Source organism: Giraffa tippelskirchi, chromosome 8, assembly GCF_054371585.1.
Source record: "Giraffa tippelskirchi isolate mGirTip1 chromosome 8, T2T-mGirTip1v1.2.pri, whole genome shotgun sequence".
In the NCBI taxonomy this organism is placed as follows: domain Eukaryota; kingdom Metazoa; phylum Chordata; class Mammalia; order Artiodactyla; family Giraffidae; genus Giraffa; species Giraffa tippelskirchi.
The window spans coordinates 91,524,604-91,543,309 of NC_137282.1; the positions used below are offsets into that span (position 1 = coordinate 91,524,604).

Below are 18,706 nucleotides of genomic sequence, written 5' to 3' on the forward strand. Positions count from 1 at the left end.
GAGCTGTGAATTTTTTGATGGCTTTTCCATTTGGCATTGCTAATCAGGGCTAGAAAAGCAGGGATAATAATAACAAAGAAAACTAACCAATCTAATCACATGGACCACAGCCTTGTCTAACTCAATGAAACTATGAGTCATGACATGTAGGGCCACCCAAGACAGATGGGTCATGGTGGAGAGTTCTGAAAAAATGTGGTCCACTGGAGAAGGGAATGGCAAACCACGTCAGTATTGCTGCCTTGAGAACCCCATGATCAGTAAGAAAAGGCAAAAAGATAGGACACTGAAAGACGAACTTCCCAGGTCTGTAGGTGCCCAGTATGCTACTGGAGATCAGTGGAGAAATAACTCCAGAAAGAAGGAAGAGACCGAGCCAAAGCAAAAACAACACCCAGTTGGGGACGTGACAGGAGATGAAAGCAAGGTCCGATGCTATAAAGAGCAATATTGCATAGGAACCTGGAATGTTAGGTCCATGAAACAAGGCAAATGGGAAGTGGTCAAACAAGAGATGGCAAGAGTGAACGTCGACATTCTAGGAATCAGCGAACTAAAATGGACTAGAATGTGTGAATTTAACTCAGATGACCATTATATCTACTACTGTGGGCAGGAATCCCTTAGAAGAAGTGGAGTAGCCATCATAGTCAACAAGAGTCTGAAATGGAATACTTGGATGCAATCTCAAAAACGACAGAATGGTATCTGTTCGTTTCCAAGGCAAACCATTCAATATCACAGTAACCCAAGTCTATGTACGAACCAGTAATGCTGAAGAAGCTGAAGTTGAACAGTTCTATGAAGACCTACAAGACTTTCTAGAATTAACACTCAAAAAAGATGTCCTTTTCTTTATAGGGGACTGGAGTGCAAAAGTAGGAAGTCAAGAAACACCTGGAGTAACAGGCAAATCTGGCCTTGGAGTACAGAATGAAGCAGGGCAAAGGCTAACAGAGTTCTGCCAAGAGAATGCACTGGTAAGAGCAAACACCCTCTTCCAACAACACAAGAGAAGACTCTACACGTGGACATCACCAGATGGTCAACACTGAAATCAGATTGATTGTATTCTTTGCAGCCAAATGGAGAAGCTCTATGCAGTCAGCAAAAACAAGAACAGGAGCTGACTGTGGCTCAGATCATGAACTCCTTATTGTCAAATTCAGACTTAAATAGAAGAAAGTAGGGAAAACCACTAGACCATTCAGATATGACCTAAATCAAATCCATAACGATTATACAGTGGAAATGAGATATAGATTTAAGGGACTAGATCTGATAGACAGAGTGCCTGATGAACTATGGACAGAGGTTAGTGACATTGTACAAAGCACAAGGAGCAAGAGCATCCCCAAGGAAAAGAGATGCAAAAAGGCAAAATGGCCTCTGAGGAGACCTTACAAATAGCTGAGAAAACAAGAGAAGCCAAAAGCAAAGGAGAAAAGGAAAGATACACCCATTTGAATGCAGAGTTCCAAAGAATAGCAAGGAGAGATAAGAAAGCCTTCCTCAGTGATCAGTGCAAATAAATAGAGGAAAACAATAGAATGGGAAAAACTAGAGATCTCTTCAAGAAAATTAGAGATACCAATGGAACATTTCATGCAAAGATGGGCTCAATAAAGGACAAAAGTGGTACGGACTTAACAGAAGCAAAAGATATTAAGAAGAGGTGGCAAGAATACACAGAAGAACTGTACAAAAAAGATCTTCACAATCCAGATAATCACGACAGTGTGATCACTCATCTAGAGTCAGACATCCTGGAATGTGAAGTCAAGTGGGCCTTAGGAAGCATCACTATGAACAAAGCTAGTGGAGGTGATGGAATTCTAGTTGAGCTATTTCCAATCCCAAAAGATGGTGCTGTGAAAGTGCTGCAATCAATATGCCAGCCAATTTGGAAAACTCAGCAGTGGCCAGAGAACTGGAAAAGGTCAGTTTTCATTCCAATCCCAAAGAAAGGCAATGCCAAAGAATGCTCAAACTATCACACAATTGCACTCATCTCACAGGCTAGCAAAGTAATGTTCAAAATTCTTCAAGCCATGCTTCAAAAATACATGAACTGTGAACTTCCAGATGTCCAAGCTGGTTTTAGAAAAGGCAGAGGAACCAGAGATCAAATTGCCAACATATGCTGGATCATCAAAAAATAGCAAGAGAGTTCCAGAAAAACATCTATTTCTGCTTTATTCACTATGCCAAAGCCTTTGATTGTGTGGATCACAACAAACTATGGAAAATTCTGAAAGAGATGGGAATATCAGACCACCTGACCTGCCTCTTGAGAAAACTGTATGCAGGTGAGGAAGCAACAGTTCGAACTGGACATGGAACAAAATCCTCATTCCAAATACGAAAAGGAGTACATCAAGGCTGTATATTGTCACCCTGCTTGTTTAACTTATATGCAGAGTACATCATGAGAAACGCTGGGCTAGAGGAAGCACAAGCTGGAATCAAGATCACTGGGAGAAATATCAATAACCTCAGATATGCAGATGACATCATCCTTATGGCAGAAAGTGACAAAGAACTAAAGAGCCTCTTGGTGAAAGTGAAAGAGGAGAGTGAAAAAGTTGACTTAAAGCTCAACGTTCAGAAATCAAATATCATGGTATCTGGTCCTGTCACTTCATGGCAAATAGATGGAGAAACAGTGGAAACAGTGTCAGACTTTATTTTCTTGGGTTCCAAAATCACTGCAGATAGTGACTGCATCCATGAAATTAAAAGACGGTTGCTCCTTGGAAGAAAATCTATGACCAACTTAGAAAGCATATTAAAAAGCAGAGGCATTACTTTGCCATCAAAGCTTCGTCTAGTCACTGCTATGGTTTTTCCAGTAGTTATGTATGGATGTGAAAGTTGGACTACAAAGAAGGCTGTGTGCCAAAGAATTGATGCTTTTGAACTGTGGTGTTGGAGAAGACTCTTGAGAGTCCCTTGGACTGCAAGGAGATCCAACCAGTCCATCCTAAAGGAGATCAGTCCTGGGTGTTCATTGGAAGGACTGATGTTGAAGCTGAAACTCCAATACATTGGCCATCTGATGCAAAGAGCTGACTCATTTGAAAAGACCCTGATGATGGTAAAGATTGAAGGCAGGAGGAGAAGGAGACAGCAGAGGATGAGATGGCTGGATGGCATCACCGACTCTATGGACATGAGTCTATGCAAGCTCGACAGAGAATGAGATGGTTGAATGGCATCACAGACTCAATGGACATGAATTTGGGTATACTCTGGGAGTTGGTGATGGACAGGGAGGCCTGATGTGCTGCAGTCCATGGGGTCTCAAAGAGTCAGACACAACTGAGCCATTGAACTGAACTGAATAATAACAAAAAATAACAACTGTTGAAACATCAAAACATTGATTTGAATCAATTGTAGTTTTAGAAGGCAGTCTTAGTTTGGCTTATTTGTTATCACATGATCCTTATATTTTAAATTCAGAGGATTTTTATCTCCTGTATGTCATTTTCTGAAAATATTTGCAACCATTGTGTAAAACTTGGTATATTCTGGTTCTGAGTAATAAGAGTTACTTCCCTTAGCTCCTAGTCCCATTTATTACTTGAGAGTGACTTATAAGAACAAAAACCACTAAACGGAATTGTCCAAGTTCAGTCTCTAATAGTGTCTCTTCCCCACTGGTTATCTTTTTGGTAATGATAACCATGTTTTTAGTTGTGCTGGGTGCTGAGTATGGTACCCTGAAGAGCTAAGTCATTTGAAATGATTAAATCAACTTAACATTATGGCTGCACAGTATTATGTCCGCAGAGATCAAACCAGTCAATCCTAAAGGAAATCAACCCTGACTACTCATTTAAAGTACTGACAGTGAAGCTGAAGTTCCAGTGCTTTGGCCTCCTGATGCAAAGAGCCGACTGATTGGAAAAGTCCGACTCATTCGGAAAGATTGAAAGCAAAAGGAAAAGGTGAAGGCAGAGGATGAAATGGTTAGTTAGCATCACCAACTCAGAGAACATGAATTTGAGCAAACTCCTGGAGATAGTGAAGGACAAAGGAGCTGGTGTGCTTCAGTCCATGGGGTCACAAAGAGTTGGACATGACTTAGCGACTAAACAACGACAAAAAACACAATTATTACTAAATATTAATTCATGGTATGATCAAACTGATAAAAATGGTTTTGGGGGACAAAAACTAAATTATAGCTTTCTACTGGAGAAGGCAATGGCACCCTACTCCAGTACTCTCGCCTGGAAAATCCCATGGACGGAGGAGCCTGGTAGGCTGCAGTCCATGGGGTCGGGAAGAGTCGGACACGACTGAGCGACTTCACTTTCACTTTTCACTTTCATGCATTGGAGAAGGAAATGGCAACCCACTCCAGTATTCTTGCCTGGAGAATCCCAGGGATGGCGGAGCCTGGTGGGCTGCTGTCTATGGGGTTGCACAGAGTTGGACACGACTGAAGTGACTTAGCAGCAGCAGCATTAAAACCATAAGTGTAGTACAACTAATCCTTGTTGCAAATGAAATGTTTTGCTATTTTTCCCTTCATTTTCCATTAGTAAGCAATCATTTTTCAATAGTAATTGTTTTCTTTCTTTTTCTTGATGCAGGGGAAGTTATTGCAGAAGATAACACAGTCTGTTTATCTAAGAGTATTTTTTTCCTTTCTACAGTTCCAAGTACCTCTGGGCTTTAGCAGAATTTATCAGTTCTCTAGAGGATTTTTTTTTTTCTGCTTTAGGGCTTATTTTGTCTTTGTTTCTCCCAAGAGTTAAAAATAGTTGGTGTGAGTCACATTAACAAAGGCTCACCTGTACAGATATCCTAAAGCGAAATCCAGCTGGGTTTACTGCTATCATACAGGGCAGGAATTAATCAGCAGGATCTGTCACTTAAATGAGAAAACAGCTTTTTTCTCAAAGGAGTAGTTAAGGACAGAATTATCTTAACTTAATTCTATAGGAATGGCTTCTATAAGGTAAAATATTCACAATAAAACAGCAAATTGTCTCTTTTCCCTTACATGTATACCACTGATGAGGATTTATGAAAATAATATTTTATACACAATGAACCTTCTATAACTTGCTCACTTTTTCACTTATAAAAGTCTTGAACCGTCTCCATGCCTGATAAGGTACTGGCTTCTTTTATTTCCTAATATTCTCCAAAGTATTGGCTACACGTACGTGAAACATTCTTCATTTATCATGTTCCTAGATGTCTAACATTACAAGCTGTAAATATATTTTAGATACCTGAGAAAATAGGTACTAGGTACAGAATGACCATTTGACCATCTTGGTTCCTCAATGGTTTCTTTGCAAAGGCATAAAAACATTGAATCTGTCTGCAGAATGCTACTGATCTTCCTTTGTTTACGTGGAGAAGTGGTATTGGCTGTCAAAAAGAAAAACTGTTAGTAAACAATGCAGATATTTTAAAAGGCCATCTTCCCAAACTTGTGAAAATAAAAAATTATTTGATTCAGAAGCTATTTTCAAAAATTGTAATCAAGCTGCTCTGGCATTGATTGAACACATAAGCCAAATTCTTTTTTTTCCTACTGAGCTGACAAAAATTACTGTAAATACTAGGATGTTTAAAGTTTAAGACATTATCTTAAACTTTGATGTTACTTGCATTTAATTTCTAGATAAAGGTGAGAAGACCTTTAAGTATAAGAAAAATCATAATTATAGAGAAGTTTTCTTTGTAAACTCCTTGAAATCATTTGAACATGTTACATTTCTTTCTCCTCTAAGGACAATTTCTCTATTTATATCTAATTATATAATATTCTTGTCTTTGACTACGATGTATGACCGATAAACACAAATATAGATATCTAAGCTTACTATATTTTACTTAATGTATTTCCAGCAAGTCAGTTTTTATATAATTGTTTTTAATAAAGTCTTTTGATAACCAAATGTGTAACTACAATAGACTCAAAGGGGAACTATATATGACCAAAATTGTTTTAAAATATCTTAAGGTAAAAGTGTCATGATTCTGAAAGAATCATGACACTTTACATTTTTAAATATTTGCCTTTCATACATTTCCCCATCTAAAAATAATCTTTATGAGGGAGATTTATGTACACATATCCATAGAAAAATGGGTTTGGGGTTCATATTAACAGTCATTTAGCTGAACAGGTGAGTGCTGCGTAAACATTAATAAAGATTATTCCTTTAAATATATCAGTCAGTTTCAAATTTTTCCTAAAACTCATTTTCCCTCTACTGGAGATACTAGGGTTATTTGCAAAAGTTCACTTCTAGAGGAAAAAAATGATCAATAAATCTAATACTTTTTTCTTCCCTTCAAGTATAAGTAACTAGAAATATTTTGAACTGTGGTGTTGAAGACTCTTGAGAGTCCCTTGGACTGCAAGGAGATCCAACCAGTCCATCCTAAAGGAGATCAGTCCTGGGTGTTCATTGGAAGGACTGATGTTGAAGCTAAAACTCCAATACATTGGCCACCTGATGAGAAGAGTTGACTCATTGGAAAAGACCCTGATGCTGGGAAAGATTGAAGGCAGCAGGAGAAGGGGATGACAGAGGATGAGATGGCTGGATGGCATCACTGACTCAATGGACAAGAGTTTATGTGAACTCCGGGAGTTGGTGATGGACAGGGAGGCCTGGCATACTGTGGTTCATGGGGTTACAAAGAGTTGGACATGACTGAGCGACTGAACTGAATAATAGAGCAATTACTGTATTTTTTATTTTTAAAGTCATTGAATGGAGGGTAATTTTTCTATCTTCTATTATTTCAAAGTCACCATTCATTCATCATTAATTTCTTCATTCTTTCATTCCACAAACTTTATTCATGGATTCATTTACTACACAAAGTTTTATTGGGTATTTGAGGAAAGCAATAGGAAGCTGTGTTAATGAATATAATTATGAAATAGAATGAAAAATGAATATACACAGGTTTAGATTATTCCAAATATTTGAGAGTAACAAAAAATAGATAATACAAAAAAGCAGATCAAGGATTTCAACTCTATATGTTATCTGTTCAAAATTACAGACCTATTACACTGTACTCAACAGGGAATGCATAAGCAATATAAGCTATAACCATACAATCAAGGAAATGATATAACATTTTAATTTTTATCTGTGAAATGTGAATTTTTGATGAAGACATTGTTGAGAGTAAGGAAATTCCCTTCTTGAAGAAAACCAAGAGAGATTGAAGCCAGTCCTGAAAGGCTTAACAAACTGGGTCTAAAAGGTTTCAGGTTTGCTTTTCTCAGGGACCTTTTTTCTCTCAAATACTCCTTGAGCCCTATTTGTAGTAAAGGTAGACATTTTCTCAGACAGATATGTGAATATTCTCTTAAAACTTCCCTGAAGCAAGGAAAGGGTATAAGCATTAAACTTCAAATAATTTCTCTGCATGCAAGCAATTGAGTTGTCGACAAAGCCATGGTTAATGATATTTTATATGAAAATTCATGGAAAATAACTAGATGCACTGAAGAATACTAAAGAAGAGAGTATTATTTCTTGAACATGAATAATTACACATGATCATGGATTAAAAGAAAATATTTTGGACAACTTGTTGAATAATAGTTAAGAAATCTAATTTTGCCTGAAGACAATTGTGATGAAAATAATGAATAAAGAGGTTGATTTTGGTTTAGGAGGTTTTTATCAAGAGAGAGAAAGAGAGAGAGAGGGAAAGAAAGAACTGAAATATATTTAGTTAGTATATAGCCTTGTTTCTTCTGTAGAGAACACACAACAAAGTTAAAAAACCAGGAAACCAGAACTGTGATATTTCCAAATAGAATGAGAATATATCACGTGAAACTTTAATTTACTAGTATCATAGAATCTATTAGCCACTTTCCTAATTGTGATTGCTTTGCAAGTTTCAGCCACAAGAACAATTCTCTCTTTCTATTTTATGTTTATTTTAGTATTTTTTCTCTCGCCTTTTCCTTCTTCATTTTTAATAGCTGATAGGAAATAAAGATGCTTATAACACATATTTGGGGAAAAAATCCCAAGTTTTTTAACCCCAAGTGTACTAACTTGGTAGTTTTCAAATCCACCATTCCCTTTCTTTGACAGAATGGAAATACTATACAGGCATCTGAACATATTATTCTTTTAAAGAGACATACGCCATTCTTCTTGGAAATTACTCATTACTGAACTCCACTATTTGTGGGCTTCCCTTGTGGCTCAGCTGGTAAAGAATGCCCCTGCAATGCGGGAGACCTGGGTTTGATCCCTGGGTTGGCAAGATCCCCTGAAGAAGGGAAAGGCTACCCACTCCAGTATTCTGGCCTGAAGAATTCTGAGAGTCAGACATGACTGAGCGACTTTCACTTTCACTTTACTATCTTCTATTCTCTTAGTACCTCATGTATCTGCTTCAGTACCTTCATTTGGAGCACTCTACAGTTTTCTGAGGCTTTTGTTACAGCAGCAACAAGTGAATCATAATTCCTAGCAGGTAAATGTTGCCATTTCTAGGTCAGGCCTTCTGATCAGTGGAATTTGCACAGTGGAGCTCTAAATGTTCAGCTGTCCTGTTGCAGAACCTCACTTTTTGTTTCCTTGTTATTTATATACTTCTATAAACATTAAAACAGAAAAATGATACTTTCTGAGAGAAAAATAGTTTTTTTTTATTAGACCTCCTATTATGTCTCTAAATATGTGTATATATTATTCCAATTTGTAATAGTTTTATTTTCTATAGATTTTCAAAATAGTAAGTGTCTCCTTATACAAAGGGCTGCAAATAGAAAAAAACCTTAGGGAGGAAATCAAAATAAACAAATGGTTCCACACAGATAGATTGTTAACAAACATTTGCAGACATTTTTTTTTTTTTCCATAGGGGTGTATATGTGTGCATGTCCTCTCTTATTTTTATAATATTTAGACTATCATATCTATATGTATGCATATATATGTCTGTGTGTGTGTATTATACACTGATTCTTTTGAATTTTATCGTGAGCATTTTCCATGTTATCAAATATTATTTGAAAAAATGATTGCAAATGATAGCATGATATTGCAATCTGTGAAATCTAATTTGCTTAGATTTTTTTAGTGTTTCATTTTACAACTATAGTGAATATTCATGTATACAAATTGTTGCATGCATTTCTGGATTTTCTTCCAAAAGAATTTTTATTAAAGATATAATATATGCTTATGGTTATAAAACAAACCAACAAAAAAAATGCACACCCAGCACAAAGTTTAAAGTAAAAAGCTGTTTTCTTCCCACTAGATTCCTGATCTCAATTGCAGACATTTCTGTCATTAACAGTTCCTTATGAAGCCTTCCAAAATTAAAAAGAGAGGCCTTTTATACATATTTTATCTTTTTAAAAAAAAATCTTTCTCGATGGACCTTGTGGTTTTTCCACATCTGAACATAAAGAGATAATTTCTTTCTAGTAATGTGTTCATTGTACCATATGCATCGTTCGTGCTATAATGCATTTATTTTCCTCAAATATTCATTTAAGTTCTTTCCATTTTTTTCTATTAAACGATGCTACAAAAATATTTTATTTCATCTATCTTTCAGCACAGTTACTAGTATCTTTAAGAGAAATTCCTGAAATACAAGAAGCTTGGTTAAAAACATTTGTATACATTTAAGTTTGAAAGCTATTTTCAAATTTTGTTTCTAAAATCTTTACCAAACTATATCTCTGAAATGAAGAATGAGAGTGTCTGTTTCCCCCTTTTCCACTTTGCTATCTGATACATGTTATTTGTATTTTGCACTGCTTTAATAATCAGCAAAGCTAAGCATTTATTTTATGTTTTATTTAGCTATCTTCCTTTTCTTTTCTTTCTTTTTTCCTTTCTTTCCTTCTCCTTCCCTTCCTTCCTTTCTTCCTTCTTCCCTCCATCTCCCTCTCTCCCTTCTTTCCTTCCTTCCTTCCACGAAACTCCAGATAACATCTTTTATCCATGAGGCCCTGATTAATTTGTAAGTGCTTTCACACACACGTGTGTGTGTGAGAGCATATATGCTGCTGCTGCTGTTTAGTCCCTCAGTCGTGTCCAACTCTGTGAGACCCTATGGACTGTAGCCCACCAGGCTCCTCTGTCCGTGGGATTCTCCAGGTAAGAACACTAGAGTGGGTTGCCGTGCCATTCTGCACTAAGGCTCCACAGTTATAGCCAATCTGTGGTCATGTATGCAGACAACTTTAGTTTATTAAATATGGAAGATTGGTGGATGGGCTGGCATTTACCATATCCCTTCCATTTGGTATTGGGTATTAACATACAATTGGTGAGTTTCTAAATTAAAATAGGGCGTATATCCATGTTTACTAAGTCGCTTGAAGCATGTCTGACTCTGTGTGACCCTATGGACTATAAGCCCACCAGTCTCCTCTGTCCATAGGGTTCTCCAGGCAAAGAATACTGGAGTGGGTTGCCATGTCCTCCTCCAGGGGATCTTCCCTACCCAGGGATCGAACCTGGGTCTCCTGCATTGCAGGCAGATTCTTTACCACTGAGCCACCAGGGAAGCCCAAGTATATATTTGACTACTTATAAATTAATAAAAAACCTTCTGCACAACAAACTATTAAAAAGAGAAAGAGGGACTAATTGATTTCTCTTTTTAAGAGTTTGTTTTATACAGTTATAAATAAAATTTATATGCAGTCAAATTTATTAGGCTTTTCTTTTATGATATCAAAGTTTCAGTTCATACTTAGAAAAGCTGTATCTTCTCCAAGATTATTTTTTAAAGTTTATATTTTTAACTGCATAGGTATTTGGACAGATGCCCCTTATGAAAATGATTAAATATGGTAAAACTGTTTTTGAAAGTATTCTTAAAATATCAAATAGTGAACATAGCAGTCTGAAATGATGAAGCCAAAATCTACATGGAGGAGGGAATTCAGAGGTGTAGGAGGGAAACTGAATATTTTTCTGTTCTTCGGGTGTTTGTGGAGCCAGGGAAACAAGGATCCAGTTCCCAAGGTCTTGTGGGAGGGGAAAACAAAACAACAAAACCTTGGGCTTTATCCTTGGCCCAGATTATTTTGGAAAGTAACTGAGTAGCTCAAAGTGAAAAAATAAACACAAAACAAAATAAAATGAAACAGCAACAACAACAACAACAAAAAACCTCTAAACTCAGACCCAGTAGAAATGAGATTATCCTAAGCAAAGCTGCAAAGCTCTCAGTTATGGGCATTATTAGAGACAGATGACACAAATTATAAAATAACTATGTTTACTCTATTAAAAAATTAAAAAAAAAAAAACCAGAAAATATATCTAGGGATAATAAAACTGAAATAGTCACTGAGAAATTTGAAAGCAATCCAACAGAATCTTAGAAATTACAGAAATGAAATCAATAAAATTAAGAATATAATGATGATGTATGTGTTTAACTGATTAGATACAGCTAGAACATCCTGAATTACAGGTTAGTAGAAACCAATCAGAATGCAGCACAGAAAAGTAGAGATGGCAAATATAAAGAGGTTAATAGATAAGGAAGATAGAGTGAGACATTGTAACACTTACCTAACCTGAATTTCAAAGAAGAGAATGTGATAGAGTTATATCCAGAGAGATATTAACTCAGAATCTTGTACACTATGTAAACTAAAAAACTTAACAAGTCTTAAGGAAGAAATAAAAAAAATTAATCTATACTTAGATACATCAAAGACATTGAACAATACAAAAGATAAAGAGATACTAAAAGCAGTCAGAGAAGACAAATTAACTTCAAAGAAGATGACATCTGACTTCTCCACCACCTCAAAGGAAAAATAAATGTCAGTCTCAACAACAAGCAAGTTGTGCTTTTCTCCCACAACAAGCAAAACTATCTTTTAAGAACAAGGGTAAAATCAAAAGTAGACCACCAATGTATTTTCCTGAGGGAAATTCTCAACAATATATTTTAAGCATAAGAAATATGAATCTAGATAAAAGTGTGATATGGAAGAGCTAAATAAGCGGTATACACCCTAGTAAACCTGAACATGTAAAATAATCTACTGAAGGGTTAAAATAATATTACTGTGCATACCAATAACTGACAAGTAAGTATTCAGATGGAAAATAATGAAATTGTATCCTGGCCACATACTATACTAAATAATCAATTACTAATGGATTAAAAATATAAATGTGAAGGCCAAAGTTATCATACTTTAGGAGATAATTTGGGAGAATAGTTCTTTCATCTTATGATGGTAAGCTCTGAAATGGAAGGTGAATTTTTGTAAAACATACATAGAAGAAAACATTTATAATAAATAACTAAGTAAGCATATGGCAAGATGTTTGAAAAGCCACAAATCCAATGTTAAAAAGGGAAAATGACTTATACGAGCATTTTACAAAACAAAAAGAAGAGTCTGAAGAGATCAACCTGAATGATAATCTTCTCAGAAATAAAAGTTCAAACCATAATGAAATACCATTACAAATTCTCCCTATTAGCTAAAAAATAAATACCTAATAGTACCAAGTATTAGTGATGACATGGCACAACAGCAATTCTTTTACCATTGGTGGGGGTGTAGATTAGTAAATATCTTTGGATAACAGTTTGGTAATATTTACTAATTTTATTCCTTCCTCTACATCCTAGAGAGATTTTGCCAGTGTGGACCAGGAGACAATAGAATATTCACAGCAGCATTGTTCATTGTAGCCAGAACCTAGAAAAATTGAGATGTCAACTAAAGTAGAGTAGGTACAGAATTCGAGGTACATTCATGTGTGTTAAGTCACTTCAGTCTTGTCTGACTCTTTCTGACCCTGTGGGCTGTTGCCCGCCAGGCTCCTCTGTCCATGGGATTCTCCAGTCAAGAATACTGAATTGGGTTGTCATGCCTTCCTCCGGGGGCTCTTCCTGACCCAGATATCAAATCTTCATCGCCTGCAGCTCCTGCATTGTAGGCAGATTCTTTACCATTGAGCCACTGGGGAAGCCCATTCATAATAAGGAATGTTATATGACAAATGTTGAACATGAAAATGAAGGAATTAGAGCTGTGTGTAACAACAGATGCATTCCACAAATATACTGTGTGAAAGAGGAAAGATACAAATGAACACACTGTATGATACTATTTGCATATAGAGCAAAACCAGGCAAGGTGACATTATCTCTTTCAGGATCACTGTGACCACTGCAGTTGAGAGCAGGTGTGGTTCCTATCAACTCTTGGGAGCTTATTGTTAAATTTTCATAAGTTTGTTAACAATTGGTAACTTGAATTTGTCATTATTTACAATAAGAAAGTCAGAAAATGCTAGAAATCAAAACTTTTGGGGTCGTTTTTTCTCTGAAGACCAAGTTGTTAAACATTTATCAGCATACTCTTAGGTCAGGGGCAAAAAGGATTTTGGAATAATCACCAGTATCTGTTTCTAAACTGGAGGATGATTAAATATGTTTTCACTCTCCAGTTGGACATTAAACTCTCATACATTTTTATGTTCTCTTGTATATGCATGATATCATACAACAAAAACAATAAAAGCGAAATATATTTCTCTTAGTAATTTCATGCTGTTAGATTTTATGTCTAAATCTTCGACGTTTCTGAAATGTATTTTGGTAATCAGAGTGAAATATGAGATCTAGCCTCATGGCTTTCAAAACTGGTCAGTGGCCAAACCTGGATCAGATACATGATTTTCCAATTCAAAGCCTATGTTTTTTGCTGTCCTGGAAACTGCCTCAGTATGTCCTGTGGTTTTCTCATCTGTCTCTTTGTGGTGTCCTGTTGGAGAGTCTCAAGGAGGTAAGTTACTGGTATGAATTCACTTTTGCAGCAGTGTGAATTCAAAGAAACGAAATTATTTCATCAATCAAGTAGTAGAGTTGATTCCGAGATGATTCCAAGACCATTCCTCTTAATTTAAATAAACTTAAATCTCAATAGCAGTCAAGAGATTGGGAATGTATATACAACTGGTCACGTGGTCTCATAACACACAATCACTGGACTGTGTTTCTTAATGTCTTCTTTAAGATTTCTGGAAAGATTTCTCAGAGTCAGAAACATCATAGATTACTATAACTTTCACTTTCAGCATGAGACATTAAAAATGATTCATTAGAAACAGGTACAATATAAATATGTCACTCTCATTGATAATTTAGTTTTTATTCACTGTCAAATCATATATCATAATTGTAGTACCTGGATTTTTCTTCTTTGATTTTATGTCTAAGTAGATCTGTTTTCACCAAAAAGCACCGTTTGAGTACTGTAGAAGTGTGTCTTAGTAACAAAATAAAACTGAGACAGCTAATTAAAAACTTGGTATTTAATACTACTAGCTATGACACCATATAATTTACAGCCCTGTAATTCCCCTTGATGGAATACAATCTTTCTCTGCTTTCTTCCATGGAAAGATCATGCTATGTTAAACAGAGTTCTGATACTGTCACGCTCTTATCATGTTACAGAAAGCAATAATCCTTAGGCCATTCATTTAACTCCCTATTTCTGAAATAATCCATGTTGGGTCTTGGGCTGCTCCCTTGGGAATTTGCCTTTTATGAGGATGCTAAGATCAGCCTTATTGTGCAAAGTGATCTTGGTTTTATGCAAAAGATGTCTTGATTCCAGGTGCTTGTTAAGAGTTTCATTATTTTTCACTCGAACATGTTAACTATGAGTTTATATTCATTACTTCTCTTTCATCCAGTGTCCTCTACTAGAGGGCAAAGTGTAAGAGAGGAGTTCTTTTTGTGACTTTTAGGATATTGAGTGGAGACAGTAGGATAACAAATAACAAGGAAGAATAAGAGAGAACAGAATAAGAGATGTCTTAAACTTGATTTCATTCATTGGTATTGTATCCAACCAATTGCTACATACTTCAAATTAAGTATATTCTATATTTAGTCTTTTCTGTCATCATGAGAAAATATTTGTAGCTGAGGGGATTCACTCTTTTCTTAGAATAAGGATTGAATATTTCTAATAAAGGTAAGATTTTTTTTTTGGTGGGGGAAACCAAGTAACAGAAATTTGAAGGATTTGGATGGAGTAAGATGCCTACAAATGTAGTTTTAAAATGATTTAATGAATGTCTCCATTACTGCAAATATGACTTCTATAACCATTTCTTTGGAAAATATTCCTAGGAGACACTGATCTGCAGTTGCTGGGCTAAGAGTATGAGCAAACAGAGAATAGATTTTGAAACACTAATGTAAATAAACTGTGTTCTACAGAACACACTGATTCATAAAAAAAGAGCCATTCTATGAGAAAATAAATTTTAGAAAATGTGTAAAATAAGTTGAATTGATTTTGTTTTTGTAATACATCTTCTTATCCATATCATAAAAATAGTAGAATTTTTTTTGACCAAGGGACAAGGGATCTCTCTCTCTGACTGCATATAATATGATATAATATAAATCACCTGGAGAAGGAAATGGCAACTCACTCCTGTATTATTGCCTAGGAAATCCCATGGACAGAGAAGCCTGGCAGGTTACAGTCCATAGGGTCGCAAAAGAGTCAGACACAACTTAGTGACTAAACAATAACAACCCAAAACAAGCTATGTATTATGTGTATATTTATAATCTTGAAATATTCATTCACATCTTATACAAGAAAAGATTTTAACAACAATGCTATAATGTTCAGATAAGTGTATTTGTCAGGCACTTGGGAAGAATGCCTGGAGATTTTTGAAGTTAGTGAGGATGAAAGTGAAAGTGAAATTCTCTCAGTTGTGTCCGACTCTTTGTGACCCCATGGAGTATACATTCCATGGAATTTTCCAAGTCAGAATACTGGACTGGGTAGAGTTTCCCTTCTCCAGGAGATCTTCCTGACCCAGGGATTGAACCCAGGTCTCCTGCATTGCAGGTGGATTCTTTACCAGCTGATCCACAAGGGAAGCCCAGTGAGGATAGTGGATTGAGTTATAAAGAAATATAGAAACTGAAAGTTTGAAAACAAAACTGTAAGCAAACTTTATGCATAGAGGCAAGGGGAATAGTCAAAGACGTTGAAGAAGGTTGTATTGGTGCCAGGAAAGAAGAGGGAAAGGCTCGTCACCTCTGTCACATGTCATGGTGGGTGAAGGAGGAACATACTGCCCCGATGCTCTTGAATTTGGTAATAAGATGCCAATGCTGATCTACAAGAGAGCACCTTTGGACAAATGATGAAAACAAATATCAGGTAGCAAATGGTGGTTGAGTGAAAGTGTAGTTAGAAAAAAAGCAGCAAATGCTAACTCTTCTTAAGTGGACCGATCTTCTGAATATGAGAACAAAGAAGGAGGGGAAAGTTGTGAGTGCCGCTTTAAGTGTAAGAGAATGAACACAAAGGGAAGGAGCAGAAGAAAGGAGACAGAAGTGAAGACTAAAGATAGAAAGGAGGAAGGCCACATATTCTAAGACAAAAGGGAGGTGAGGAGCACAGGCTGAAGGGCTTTAGGGATAGTCTGATTTCCTTTTGTAAATTCTTAGCATAGAAATTCATGTGCAATCTCACAAGTAAAATAGCGCTTACTGCAGAATCTCTTCTCATGAATATTTAAATATAACATTTAACTAAAAGTTTTATTTTCATCATTTGTTAATTGGAGTAATAGAATTCAACCTTTATTTATTAAGGGTTGAGAGATACATAAAGTGACTCATTTAATCTTGATGCCATTGAGTTTGTAATTTAGAATGAAGTTCAAAATAAATTAGAATATTTCAGATAATTAAAAAACAACAATAAATAAACTTTCACTGTCTTTAGACAATCACAATTGAATTCCTAATCTATATAATATAATTATATATATAATCTATATAATATAATATATACTATATAATATAATATGTACTATATAATAGATATTTTATATATATATGTGTGTGTGTGTGTGTATATATATATATATATATAGTCCTGGTTCTACCACTTTTTAGTTCTGTAAGTAGATATTAATTCACTTGATGTTGATATTTTATAATTATTATCAATATTTTAGTATCTCTCAAATGGAAAAAAAAGATTAACATAAGACCTGGATGTTAAACCTGTTATATGTGCCATAAATGCATTTATTTCAAAGAACTCTATTTATATTAAAAACCTATAAACCTTTTATTTCTTGGGGGTTTGACTGAGCTTTAATCAGACATAATTTTTCATGGATATGTTTAAATAATTGTTGAAGAATTGATGTTTTAAGTATTTTGATTGAATGATGGTCTATTTTGGGAACAATGAATACTTTATAAAGGGTCTCTGCAAAAACCACTAATTACCTTCATTTTAGCCCACAGTTAATTCCCAAGAATAACTTATGTAAATGATTAAACTCTAGTAGTTCTCCTGAATTTCATAACAATGAGATTTTGTGGCAAATTTCTGACAGCAGGTACATGTCTTTGTTGCCTTTTAAGAAAGGAATAATCCAAATACTAGAATTTATTTGGCTGTGGAGGTTTTTCCCTTTCCAAAAGCTTTGAAAGTATGAACTGAGAAAAGCAGGCTAAAAAGAGTTTCAAGTTTGATTTACATCCTAAGAACAAAGAAACAAATGAAAATGGGACTATTGTCTTTATCTTCACAGTTATTGTGTGCAGTATCCTTCTATAATCTTTTCTGGTAATGAGACTTAATAGCTGCCTTTGAGATATTAATGGAAATTGTCACAGACAAGGGAGATATTACTGCATCTAGTGAACTAAAGTAAGACTAAAAGGAAAGGAAAAGGAACAATAAGTACAATCTGAACAAATAAAAAGAATTTAACTAGTTTCTAAAATTTAACCCTATAGTCGACCGTGATATAAAGTCCAATAATAGAAATGCATTGCTAGTCAGTTTTCTAAAATATCATTTGTCAAGCACAACTGGCAGCCTTCTTCTTTTATATTTTGCATTTACATGATATTTAAAAACCTCTTGACATCAATATTACGCAATACCTAAAAGCAGAAATTTTGTATGGCCCCAAGGGCAAATCGGATCATTAGGTTTGAATCAGCAAACAAAAGGACAGATTCCAAGGAAAACTCCAAACATTCAAACAAAATAATGGTTTAATAGTAGAAAGAACAATGAAATAATTTCAATTGAATTCATGTGTATGTTTGAACAGATGTTTGAAAAAGCTCAAATTTAAATCAGTTTTTTATGTAATTATATTATTGATTCTGCCTCTTTCGATGCTCACCTTTGGGCTACACTAATTTTCCAAAAAGCTGATGCTTAGGTATTGCAACTAAATGTATTCTCTTTCTCTTGTTTCTTGAAAGCTGAGTGGTTTGTGGCTGCTACTTAAGCGGTAGTGTGTAGCCAGCATAATTAGATGAAAGATGCACAACTGAACTGTCAGCGAATTATGAGGTTAGTACATAAGTTACGATGGCGACCAGGCTTCTTTTTTTTTAAAGGACATTCCCTGAGGAACTGATTATAAATAGCTCCATCCAAACTTCCTAAGAAAAAGACGTATGCCAGGTTTCTGCCAGGATAACAGTTGATGTCTAATTGAGCCCAGGATTGTTAAAATGTCTCCTTTCTATCGTACTGAATAATGTAGAGCTAATAAACAGATTCCATTTCAAATCTGAAACACCAACTCTTTAACAAAGATTCTTTTATGATTTGGCTTACTTTATAAAAAAATTTAAAACATAGAGACTGTTTTTAGTG

General features: G+C 35.3%; 1 non-coding gene across 1 annotated transcript; it reads right to left on the reverse strand.

Annotated features, from left to right (window-relative positions):
• Nucleotides 1-10,477: 10,477 nt before the first annotated feature.
• On the reverse strand, nucleotides 10,478-10,548 carry TRNAC-GCA (transfer RNA cysteine (anticodon GCA)). The gene has a single exon. It is a non-coding gene; the product is annotated as a tRNA-Cys (tRNA).
• Between the last annotated feature and the right edge of the window lie 8,158 nt (nucleotides 10,549-18,706).